General features: G+C 39.4%; 1 long non-coding RNA gene across 2 annotated transcripts in view; it reads right to left on the bottom strand.

The window, feature by feature from the left end:
• Nucleotides 1-7920, bottom strand: part of LOC104006404 (uncharacterized) — a 185806-nt gene extending 177886 nt beyond the window's left edge. For both annotated transcript variants that reach the window (XR_010157210.1, XR_680121.4), the window contains exons 1-2: nt 7746-7920; nt 1483-1634 (exon numbers count right to left, since the gene is read on the bottom strand). This is a non-coding gene — a long non-coding RNA (uncharacterized LOC104006404). The remainder of the gene's footprint in view (nt 1-1482; nt 1635-7745) is intronic.
• Nucleotides 7921-12557: the final 4637 nt, after the last annotated feature.

Below are 12557 nucleotides of genomic sequence, written 5' to 3'. Positions count from 1 at the left end.
TGGGCAACAAGAGCAAAACTCCATCTCAGGAAAAAAAAAAAAAAAAAAAAAAGACACTTTCTAGTCCACCCATCTCTCTAGCCTCTCAACAACCTCCTCCCACCACTATGCATGTGCTGTGCTCCACCCATGCTGAACTTCTTGCTGTCTCCCAAAATGAAATAGTTTCACCATTTAAAAACAAAATGAAATTTACTGAAATGATTTGAGGGTTGAAGTTTGGGAAAAGGCAGGAACAGTGGACACTTGGGAGGAAATAGAAAGTATAGCAAGAATGTTCTACTAGGAACAGTCCAGTAGGCCTGCCACCTTGCAATGAATTTCCTCCCAGGCTTCGGTCCAGCCTTGGATCAGGAACAAAGTTTCAGCAAAAAGCATCTGAGCGGTACACCGCAGCTTCGTACCATGGTTGTACCGAGGTCAGCTAAAGGAGAATGTGATTCATTCAACTCCCTAGTAGGAGGAAGCGACCCCTACATTACCTCCTGCCAATAATACAACTATGGAGGACAGGTACAGGAAGAGGTAATTCTCCAAAGGAAGTCGGTGCAATATAAGGAAGGGGGTAAACTGGGAAGGGTTGGAGGTGGGAGGATGAAGAGAGGTTGGTTCGTGGGTACAAGCATATAGTTATACAGAAGGAAAAAATTCTAATGTTCCATAGCAGAGTAACATAACTATAGTTAGCAACAATGTATTGTATTATCTTAAAATAGCTAGACGAGAGGTCTTGAAATGTCCCCAACACATAGGTATGATAAATGCTCAAGGTGATAGAAAGCCCAGATTTGATCATTACACTCTCTATGCATTTAACAAAATATCTCATGTACCCCATAAATATGTGCAAATATTGTATATTAATAATAAAAATTTTAAAAATAAAAGCATCATGCTAACATAAAAAAGGAAGAGGGTGCAGATGCTGGTCATCTGAAAAGTAATAATCATGTATGTCATGACCCCATTTTTCTCCATACTTGAAATACTGCAACTCCCCTTACTCTTACCTGCCACCACCACCCCATTTTGCCTGATGCATGCTTATTTTTCCACGAAAGGTTAGCTCTGACATTACCTCCTCTAGGAAGTCTTCTCTGACCTTCATAGACTGTGTTAGGGAACCCCTCACCTGCATATCTTTATCCTGTCTCTTACCATATGAATTAAAATTGTTTCTTTGTCCATTTCCACAATTATGTGTTAATATGGCCCCTTGTAACAAGAGGTCCTAACCACCAAGTGTAACGCTGGGAAAAAAATGTAGATGAACTTCAAATAACTCACTTAAAAATAGTGACCTGCCAAAAATGATTTTTTGGACTGCTTTACCAAACCATTTTTAATAATGGAAATTGATGTTTCTCTGGAAACCCCTTATATATTCTTGCATAATTCATGTGTCTTTATGCTGTTTCATGATTTGCACACTGCATTGCTAAGGGGATTCTAAACCCAAATTCCCCTGTATCCCAGTCTCACCTCTAGTTCCTCACTGATGTAATTCAGCACCATGTCTTAACTGTTCTCCCAGAGCTGAAGCAAGTAAGTTCATTGAAATCTTGGTTGGTATTCTTAATCTGTAGGAATTTTCTATTGTTTGTCTTTTTATTGGCAAAGGATCTTAGTTTAATCTGTGGAAAGATAGAAACACATTAAAATATTTCTACAGCCATGTTGTGTGCTTTTGAGAATGACTCACTCATTTTTAAACCATGTTCCTTCCTAAATCACTCTGGCTTTTCTCCAGATCGATTTCTTTAGAGAATATTGCAAATTTATTACAAAAGGGGTTGCTAAGTGAATCATTAATGAGCTTAATAAAGTCATTTAAGAGAGAATTAATCTATGTTGAGTGGGCTTTGTCAGACACAGAGCCATTTTTAGGAGAATAATGCTTGATAGATGGGAAACAAAGGACAATATCAACATAGCAGTAGCGGTAATGGTAGATGTCTCAAAGATGGCATCATAGGAACTGCTGCTATTTTCATCCCCAGAGCCTGCCTCTGCAGATCAAAATGACATTGTAAGCTCATGCTTTGAAGTCACTACCTGCACTCCAAACACTTAGCAATTATAAATAAAATATTTTAAGAACGAATTTAAAAGAAAGTTTTAAAAAAAGTAAACCACATGCCCATACATACATAAAGAAAAATAAATATCTATGTGCTAGAAACACACCAGAAATATAACACAGTAGTTACTAAAGCTGTGAGCTTGTGGGCTCTGGAGACACACACAGATAGGCAAGATAACTCCTCAGCAGTATTGGGAGTAAAAGGGCCCTAGATGGTTGGTGCCTGGATCCAGGCTTATTGCTTGAACCTAAATGCGGTGAGGAACTTCTGCCCTAAAAAACGGTGCAGCTGTTACCTAAGGTTAGGGCTTATATAAATGTGCATCTAGAAAAGTAGGAACAAGCAGGTATGACCAAGACTTGGGCCAACCTGCCTCCTGATTCAGTGACTAAATCTGTAATATCTGAATATCATCGTAAGATAAAAGTTCAGGGCCACCAACATAAAACCAAGTTGTGGACTGGGGCCCTGTGACCAAGCAGGGAGGGAAAGGTATAGCAAGAAGAGAGAAAGTGTGTGTGATGCCACTCGAAATGTACATCACACAAGTTAAAATTCTAAAACAATTAAAGAAAACTAACATTAAGAAAGGGAGCCAAGAAAATCAATATTTGGGATACATTCATTCCAGAAGAAATGGAAATACAGGCATACCTCGTTTTATTACATTGCTCTTTGCAGACACTTTGTTTTTCACAAATTGAAGGTTTGTGGCAATCCTGCTTCAAGCAAGTCTATCATGCCAGTTTTCAAACAGCATGTGCTAACTTTATGTCTCTGTCATAGTTTGAAAATTCTCACAATATTTTGAACTTTTCATTGTTATTAATCTGTTATGATGATCTGTGATCAGCGATCTTTGATATTACTATTGTAATTATTTTCAAGTGCCACAAGTCACACACATATACGACAATGAAGTTAGTTGGTAAATGTTGTATACGTTCTGACTGCTCCACCAACCGGCCATTTTCCCATCTCTCTCCTCCTCAGGCCTCCCTACTCCTTGACACACAGCAATATTGAAATTAGGCCAATTAATAACTCTATAAAGGCCTCTAAGTGTTCAAGTAAAAGGAAAAGTCCCGCAACTCTCATGTTAAATCAAAAGCCATAAATGATTAAGCTTAGTGAGGAAGGCATGTTGAAAGTTGAAACAGACTGAAAGCTAGGCCAAATGATTAGTCAAATTGTGAATACAAAGGAAAAGTTATTGAAGGAAATTAGAAGTGCTACTCCAGTAAACACACAAATGATAAGAAAGCAAAACAGCCTTATTGCCAATATAGAAAAAGTTTGAGTGTCTGGATAGAAAATCATACCAGCCACAATATTCACTTAAGCCATTCTATGAAGGCTGAGAAGTGAGGAACTGCACAAGAAAAGTTTGAAACCAACAGAGGTTGGTTCATGAGGTTTAAGAAAAGAAGCCATCTCCGTAATATAAAAGTGTAAGGTGACGCAGCAAGTGCTGATATAAAAGCTGCAGCAAGTTACCCAGAAGATCTAGTTAAGATCATTGATGAAGGTGGCTACACTGAACAACAGATTTTCAGTGGAGATGAAACAGCCTTCTATTGGAAGAAGATGCTATCTAGGACTTTCCTAGCTGGAGAGGAGAAGTCAATGCCTGGCTTCAAAGCTTCAGAGGACAAGCTGACTTCCTTGTTAGGCACTAACGCAGATGGTGTCTTTAAGTTGAAACCAATGCTCACCTGCCATTTGAAAATCCTAGACCCCTTATGAATTATGATGAATGTACTCTGCCTGTGCTCTGTAAGTGAAACAACAAAGCCTGGGAAACAGCACATCTGTTTATAGTATGGTTTACTGAATATTTTAAGCCCACAGTTGAGACCTGCTTCTCAGAAAAAAAAAAAAAAGATTTCTTTCAAAATATTAGGGCTTATTGTCAGTGTACTTAGTCATCTAAGAGCTCCGATCGAGATGAACAAGGAGATTAATGTTTTCATGCCTGCTAACACAATATCTATTCTGCAACCCATGAATTAAGAAGTAATTTCAACTTTCAAGTCTTACCATTTAAGAAACACATTTTATGAAGCTATAGCTGTCATAGATAGTGATTCCTCTCATAGATGTGAGCAAAGTAAATTGAAAATCTTCTAAAAAAGATTCACTATTCCAGATACCCGTAAGAACATTTGTGATTCATGGGAGGAGGTCAAAATATCAACATTAACAAGATATTGGAATAAGTTGATTCCAACCCTCATGGATGACTTTGAGGGGTTCAGGACTTCAGTGGAGGAAGTAACTGCAGATGTGGTGGAAATAGCAAAACAACTAGAATTAGAAGTGGAGCCTGAAGATGTGACTGAATTGCTACAATCTCATGATCAAACATGAAAGAATGAGGAGTTGCTTCTTCTTACAGATGGTCAAATAAGTAGTTTCTTGAGATGGAATCTGCTAGACCTGGTGAAGATGCTGTGAACATTGTTGAAATGACAGCAAAGGATTTAGAGTATTACATAAACTTAGTTGATAAAGCAGTGGGAAAGTTAGAGAATTGACTCCAAGTTTGCAAGAAATTCTACTGTGAGTAAAATGCTATCAAATAGCATCATATGCTACAGAATAATCTTCTGTGAAACAGTCAATTGATGCTGCAAATGTCATTGTTGTCTTACTTTAAGAAATGGCCACAGACGTCCCAATCTTCAGCAACCAACACCCTAATCAGTCGGCCACCATCGATATCAAAGCAAGACCCTCCACCAGCAAAAAGATTACAACTTGCTGAAGGCTCAGATGATTGTTAGCATTTTTAGCAATTAAGTATTTTTTCATTAAGAGACGTACATTTTTAGACATAATGCTGTTGCATACTTAGAATATAGAATAGTATAAACATGACTTCTATATGCACTGGGAAACCAAAAAATTTGTGCGACTCACTTTATTGTGACATTTGCTTTATTGCATTGTACTGAAAATGAACCCACAGTGTCTCTGAGATACGCCTGTAATAGAATCTGAAAGTGAATTTACTATAGGGATTGTAGCCTGGGCAACGTGGCAAAACCCCATCTCTACTAAAAATACAAAAAAATTAGCCAGGTGTGGTGACATGCACCTGTAGTCCCAGCTACTCAACAGGCTGAGGTGGGAGAATCACCTGAGCCAGGGAAGTTGAAGCTGCAGTGAGCCAAGATTGCATCACTGCACACTGACCTGGGCAACTGGAATAAGACCCTGTCTCAGAAAAATAAAAATAAAATAAAATAGGGATTGTTAGAACCATCAAGGAGAAAAAGAAAGGAGGAATATTCATAAAAATGAATAGTAAATTGTGAACAAAAATAACTAAAAAATGAAGCAAGAGCAGGCTGATATTAAAAGGGACAAGTTGGAAATTCTGGTAATAAAAACCATAGTATTTGAGTAAAAAATTCAATAGACAGGATTAACTCTGTCTTGGGTATAACAAGACAGAGAATTAATAAATTAGAAGGTTATATAGAGGAGCTTACCCAGAATGAGCAATAAAGAGTTAAGGAAGGGGAAAAAACATGAAATAGCAATTCAGAGACATGGAAGACATATTGAGAAGATCTAATATATGTCTAATAGGAGTTCAAGAATAAAATAGAGGAAAATATCTGTGAATCAATAGTCAAAGAGATACTATAAACTTTTCAGATGGAAGAAAATGATATATGTTCTCAGAAGAAAAGGTTACATACACCAAGTGCCAAAAAGAATACATAGTAACGAACCTATAACAGGAAACATTTTTCAGTGAAACTACTGAACATTGAAGGCAGACAGAAAATCTTAAAAGCTTCCAAAGCAAAAAGACAGCTGCCCTGCAAGGAAAAGACAATTAGACTAACTCTCATCTACAATGGGTGCCAGAAAACAGCAGAATAATCTTCTCACAGCCTTGAGGAAAACCAATTATCAACCAAGGCTTCTATACCCAGGTAAACTATCATTCACAGCAGAGTAAAATAAATCATTTTCAAGCAAAAAGACTGAGTGTGTTATCACTCACATGCTAAGCCCCAAAATTGAGAAATCATTGATAAATATGATTAACCATTTACTTTAAGTAACTAATGTGTGTTTTTAAAAGGTAAATCTAAAAACCTAGATAGCAATACTATGGGAGTGGCATTCAATGAATAGAAAATGCATGGTAAGTTCCTTAACCCTTTCAGGAATATAGAGATAGTTAATCATTCTACATTTTGTTAGAAATTTTACAATAAATATTCATGAAAATTTAGAGGTAATCTCAGAAAGTAAAAACTATAAAATAGAAGGCAGAGTCTTATAATGAACAGTCTTGAAAAATCTGTAGAACAGGACTTGAGTTGTGGAGATAACGGTTCAGTAAAGGCTGCCCATGGCCTGAAAAAATAAAATTTCCCAATATTTTTTCTTTGCTACTAAAGAAGAACTTAAGCACTAAAGAATCAAATGCCATGAAATTGAATTCAGATACAAATTTAAGTTTTTGCTTTTTAGTAACTAAATGATTTAAAAGAGAAATTTAACATGGCCTCAACTCCTAAGTTGCTATTGATTATCAGATACAACATTTATGTAAAAAACAACTTTTTTCCTACTTGACCATGGATGAGAAGGTGCCACCTGATTTCCAAAACGTTAACATTTTAAATCAACAAAATATATTAACTTACTTGACTTTGAGCCAAGTGAAATGGTTCTCAAGTGCCTTGGACTCTTCCAAGGAAGCTTATTAAAATGCAGATCCTGGGGCCACTCTAAGAGACTCGGATTCTGAAGGTTGGAAAAGGCTAGGAATTTGCATTTTTAACAGATAGTTCTGACACAGACGATGGGAAGACTGCGCATTTCTGAAATGTTGACTGAGTAAAATCAAAATATTAATAAAATTAGCCAGGCAGCCCTGAGGGAATCTTAACAGCAAACATAAAAATTGAGCCACCCATTCTGAAAGACATCCAGGTTGGAACTATGAAAATTCTAATTAATGAGTTAAATACTTGTTGAATCCTAATCTAGAAATCAAAAGACCTGGTTTCTGTTCCAGTTCTGCTGGTAATTAGCTTTGAGACTGTGGGAGAAGTGGGGGGATTATTTTTCCTCTCTGGGCCCAAGTTTCCTCATCTATAAAATAAGGTTAAATTATTCTCTGCCAGCTTTAATGTTCTTTGGCTCTATGAATTCACATAATGGGATTGTGGGCCAGTAATTAATCTAATCTTTATAGGTTCTTCGAAAGAAGCCCCCCGCCTTATTTCCCCAGGAGATGGCAGTGGGAAAGTACAGCATACAGAAACCACATTAATGCTGCAGAGAGGCAGGTTCTCAGTGAGACACCAAATTGACCCTCAATATCTGACCTCCACCTTCCCCGTTACAAAACTTATTATTTAAAAGCTTACCAAACGAATACAGCAAAGGATGGGTAAAGAAAATGCAGTCAATCTCTTCTAAATGCAAATTACCGTGGCAATTATGCAAGCAATTTCAAATAACAACGAGTTGCAAGCAAGAACAACAACAAAGATTTGATTCCCAAGCTAGAAACTTTCAATTCAGCCGAAAGCTACAAATCCTGGGAAATGCAGGCCCCCAGAACTGCAAGGATGGTGGTAACAGAGACAGGTAACAAAACAAACTTCAGAGAAAAACTAGACTTACCTAGTTCTTCTAAGAAAAATAGAGTTTTTTCTTTAAAAGCAGTCTTTTGTGAGGCTTGGATTCCTCCAGCAATGAATGTAGAGCCAAGCTGTGAACCCAAAGACTGGAGCCCTACACACCTCCCCAGCTTTTACTGTAGAAATCTTTATTTGTTCTGGAATCTCTTTTATCAACACTTCACTTACTCCTACAGTGTGAACTCCAAACAGTCCTGTTTAAGAAACTATCTGCAAATACCAGAATGGCTAATCCTAAAAATAAGGTGTTAATTGGTCTCTTGGTGATTCCAACCCCAAACACAATAAACTAGTATTTCTTTTTAAATGTGGGGGTTTTGCCCCACTGCTAGTCTGAAGTACTGGGTCTTTCTTACCTGAATTTGGCTCTTTCTTTTTCTGCTGCTTTTCAGCTTATGTTTTAGGTAAAAATAAAGGAAAAAGAAACTAGTAAGAAATACAGTGAATCTTTGTCTCTCTTCATCTGACAGTAATTATAGGGTGTTAAACCCAAAGTAAACCAGGTCATACTGTATCTTCAGGAGGAGCCAAATTAGGAGGGAAGCTTGTCATTCCTGAAGTCTTCCTTATGGACATAGGAATCCAACAATTTTTAAAAAAATTTTTTTAGAGACAGAATCTATGTCACCTAGGCTGGACTCAAACTCCTGGGCTCAAGGGATCCTCCCTCAGCCTCCCAAGTAGCTAGGACAACAGTCAAGCAGCACCACACTGGACTTCTCAGGAATCCACTTTTTTTTTTTGAGACAGAGTTTCACTCTTGTCACCCAGGCTGGAGTGCAGTGGCCTGATCTCGGCTCACTGCAACCTCCGCCTCCCTGGTTCAAGCAATTCCCCTGCCCCAGCCTCCCAAGTAGCTGGGATTACTGGCACACGCCACCATGTCCAGCTAAATTTTTTGTATTTTTAGTAGAGACAGGGTTTCACCATGTTGGCCAGACTGGTCTCGAACTCCTGACCTCAGTCAATCTGCCCACCTCTGCCTCCCAAAGTGCTGGGAATACAGGCGTGAGCCACCGTGCCCAGCCAGGAATCCACTACTAAATAATAAGCACCTCTTAGTGCCTCTGGCCCAAATGCCCAGTTAACTGTGGCCGAGTTTCCCTGGGTGTTGGCTGAGTGTTTAGCTGGGGCAGAGAGCCAATCAACAAATTAGGGGCATTGATCCTTTTTATTATCTTTGTTTTTATCTCTCACTTCTGACCTGCAACAACATCCCATTGTCAGCTCAGATTCTGGAGCGTTTAAACCCTTCCCCTGCCACTGAGAAAGCGTTTTTCTAATGAGGAAGTAGTGTGACTGCAGAATGGTGGTACAGTAGGAGGGATCTCCCCTGGTACCCATCATGCAGGGACAGACTGGCTCTGGGTTCTACTCCTAACTTCTCTCATCATTGGTACTACTATCCACGACCATCATTTCAGAGAAATTTCTCTGCTTTGGTATATACAGGAATTTGACCTGGGATTTGTGTGAAATATTTACATTGTTTTTCATTTGGGTAGATGGCCTCAGAACAATGCAGTTCCCAATTTCCTTGTGCTGTTCTCCTTTGCTTGCAAGCAGGACAGGAGCAGAGAATTAGAGGAAAGGATTTCACTGAGTGGTGACAGTCTTTCCTCCAAACTTTCCATGGCAAACACAGTGTTGATCTATACTTGTGAGAACCTCCTGGGGCTGCATGTACTTCCTAATGGGCCTGGCTGCCAAGTTGCCTCCTGTGGGACTGGCCTGGAGCCTCTACAGCAAGGGTCAGGAGACAGGATGCAGGGTTTATGTCGCTGTCCGAACTGGGAGCGCAGGCTGAGCTGCCCTACACTGGGAACCGAAGGCTCAGACATTACTTCACATCTCAGCAGAATGATGCAATGATAGCTCTGCTGCAAGTTCTGCTAAACAGCTCAATGTTTGGTTCTCCATCCTCTGTAATATTCTTGTCACTGAGCCAATGGCCTCATCAAAGGAACTAAGCAAGGATCCTCTAACAGCCTTTTTTCAGTTATTGGTAATAACAGTAATAATTGTGGGTTCCCTATAACAAGCACTGTGCAAAAGCCATAAAAGGGAAAAATGGCCCTGTTTTTCCAGCATCACATCTTCCTAAAGATTAAGTATTTCTATATCAACCATTCAACCATTCATTGAGCAGTCTTCATGAGCATGGCAATATGCTAGGTGCTGGGTTTGCTGGTGGATGAGTTCAACTCATCCCTGCCCTCAAGGAACTTACAAGACACCATAGAGGACAGATGGATGCAGAAAAACTAGATTGTTCTAAGTGCCACTGGGGAGACCTAGAGCCACATGGAAGGCAAGTCCATTTCTTTTTTTTTTTTTTTTTTTTTTTTTTGAGACAGAGTCTCACTCTGTCACCCATGCTGGAGTGCAGTGGTGCGTTCTCAGCTCACTGCAGCCTCTGCCTCCTGGGTTCAAGCAATTCTCATGGCTTAGCCTCCCGAGTAGCTGGGATTACAGGTGCATGCCACCATACCCTGCTAATTTTTGTATTTTTAGTAGAGACGGGGTTTTCCCATGTTGGCTAGGCTGGTCTTCAACTCCTGACCTCAAGCAATCTGCCCGCCTAGGTCTCCCAAAGTGCTGGAATTACTGGTGTGAGCCACCACACCCAGCCAAAGGCAAGTCCATTTCTAGCTGAGGAGGGGCAATCAGGAGTTGGGCTGTGTTGAGTTATCCTTGTGCATATCTTGTACTCAGAGCTTATTTATCTCTATTAGAACCCAACAAGCATGGTGGTGTAAACGTCATCTCTTCTCTATATCAGAATGTAATGGAATAAGTTTTTTATCTAAAACCTCACTTGGTGTAGCCTTTATATTATTTCCACTGTGATAGATGAAAGAAGAGCAGTTTAGAATGATATCTAATAATAAACCTTACTGGTCATTCAAGATCTAGTGATATTCATTTGAAATCTGAAAAGGATTTCTGCCAGCGAATCAAGGCCTGAGGTTGTCTTCATTTCTTTACCATAACTCCCCTGCCTCCTTCTATCAGCAACATACTCTCAGCACACCCCCAATTTCCTCTTCCCACTGCCTAAAACCTCATCTCCCAAAGACGTAACCTGGCAACCCTACCCAAGAGGCCCTTCCCACCACTCACCTGTCCTTTCTCTACAAGAGCAGCCTATCTGTTTCATTCATGAAATATACCACCATTTGTAATGTTTCTTTCTTTTTTTCTTTTTTTTTTTTTTTTTTTTTTTGAGATAGAGTCTTGCTCTATTGCCCAGGTTGGAGTGCAATGCCACGATCTCGGCTCACTGCAACCTCTGCCTCCCAGGTTCAAGCGATTCTCCTGAGTAGCTGAGTAGCTGGAATTACAGGTGCCCGCCACAACGCCCAGCTAATTTTTATATTTTTAGCAGAGACAGGGTTTCCTCGTGTTGGCCAGGCTGGTCTTGAAGTCCTGACCTCAGGTAATCCTCCCACCTTGACCTTCCAAAGTACTGGGGTTACAGGCATGAGCCACAGTGCCTGGCTATAATGTTTATTTTCTTATCAGCAATCTTCCAGAACACACTGTAAGCTCTTTAAGGACAGAGGTTCTTTCTGTCACAATGCCCAGAATATAGCAGATGTGAAAAAATTGTTGCATGAATAAATTAGCAAATAAATAAGCAGTAGCACTATTACTTCAGGAAAGTCCTCATAGCGCTCTAGACCATGGTCGCCACACCCGTCAAATAAAAGAACTTACAAGGATCCAGGCTGAATATTCTATGATTCTAGGACTTGGTAAAATCAGCACTAGTGCTTCACCAGAAAATGTGGAGCAACCCTGACTTCAAGGCAGTTTTCCTAGTAGAAAGACATAATAGGTAATGGATGGAAGGATGTTCGGCATTCTTATCCCACTTTATAAAAAATGAAGACACCTAAATACATTTTGTGTCTGTCAAGAAGCCAGGAAACTAAAAAGAGGCTCCTCCACACGTGCAAGTAGATTGATTCAACCTGTGTCAGCAGCCAGGGGCCCTGGAGTCAGCCCCTCCACTGGAGGACACTAGCAAGAAGATATTTGCAAACTACTTTTTCTGATGGAGTCAAGAAAACCTCTGGTCTAACCCATGAGCTTGCATTAGTGCCTCAGCTCAGCCTAACTCCAGCACCATCTTATAGATCCTGAAAGTGGGTGGTCTGGAGCTCCGCTTCTAAACTTCCTCAGATTCAAGCAAATTCCACATTCATTTGAAAGACAGAGGCCAGAGGGATTGGCTGGATCAGGGAGGTTGGTAAATACAGTGCCTTTTTTTTTTTTCTTTTATCAACAGGAAATACAAGCTCCAGTTCTGGATGAAAGGGAAAAAAAAAAATCATTGAAAGTAATTTATATCTGAAGCTGTTTAGTAGTGTCATCCTAATTTACAACAGAACCAGTTCCAAATTAAAAAAAAAAAAAAAAGTCTTTTTCTGTTTCCTGTTAGCAAAGAACATGGGGTTATTTTTAAAAAAAAAAATCCACTGGATTTTCCCAAGTGTTGATAAGGTCTGGAATCCTGCAGATCTCATGAGAAGAATTCAAAACTCCTAATTAAAAGCTTTGTTCTCACAGTCAAATCTTGAAACTGTGCCGTTTGGCTTAACTTCTCTATGGTTAATTCATTTTGATCTTCTTCCAAAAGATAAATTGACAGTGTGGGATGAACCATTATCAGAAGCTTATTAATTATTATTATTTCTGGTTTTGAAAGGAGAAGAATTTTGCTGTAACATACCTCACCTCATACGGAACCCAGGGCTATGAGTGAATACATGTTGAATGGAATCTTTCC

Source organism: Pan troglodytes, chromosome 4, assembly GCF_028858775.2.
Source record: "Pan troglodytes isolate AG18354 chromosome 4, NHGRI_mPanTro3-v2.0_pri, whole genome shotgun sequence".
Classification (NCBI taxonomy): domain Eukaryota; kingdom Metazoa; phylum Chordata; class Mammalia; order Primates; family Hominidae; genus Pan; species Pan troglodytes.
Note: the sequence above shows the minus strand (reverse complement) of the source record. Positions and strands in the feature narration are given on the sequence as shown.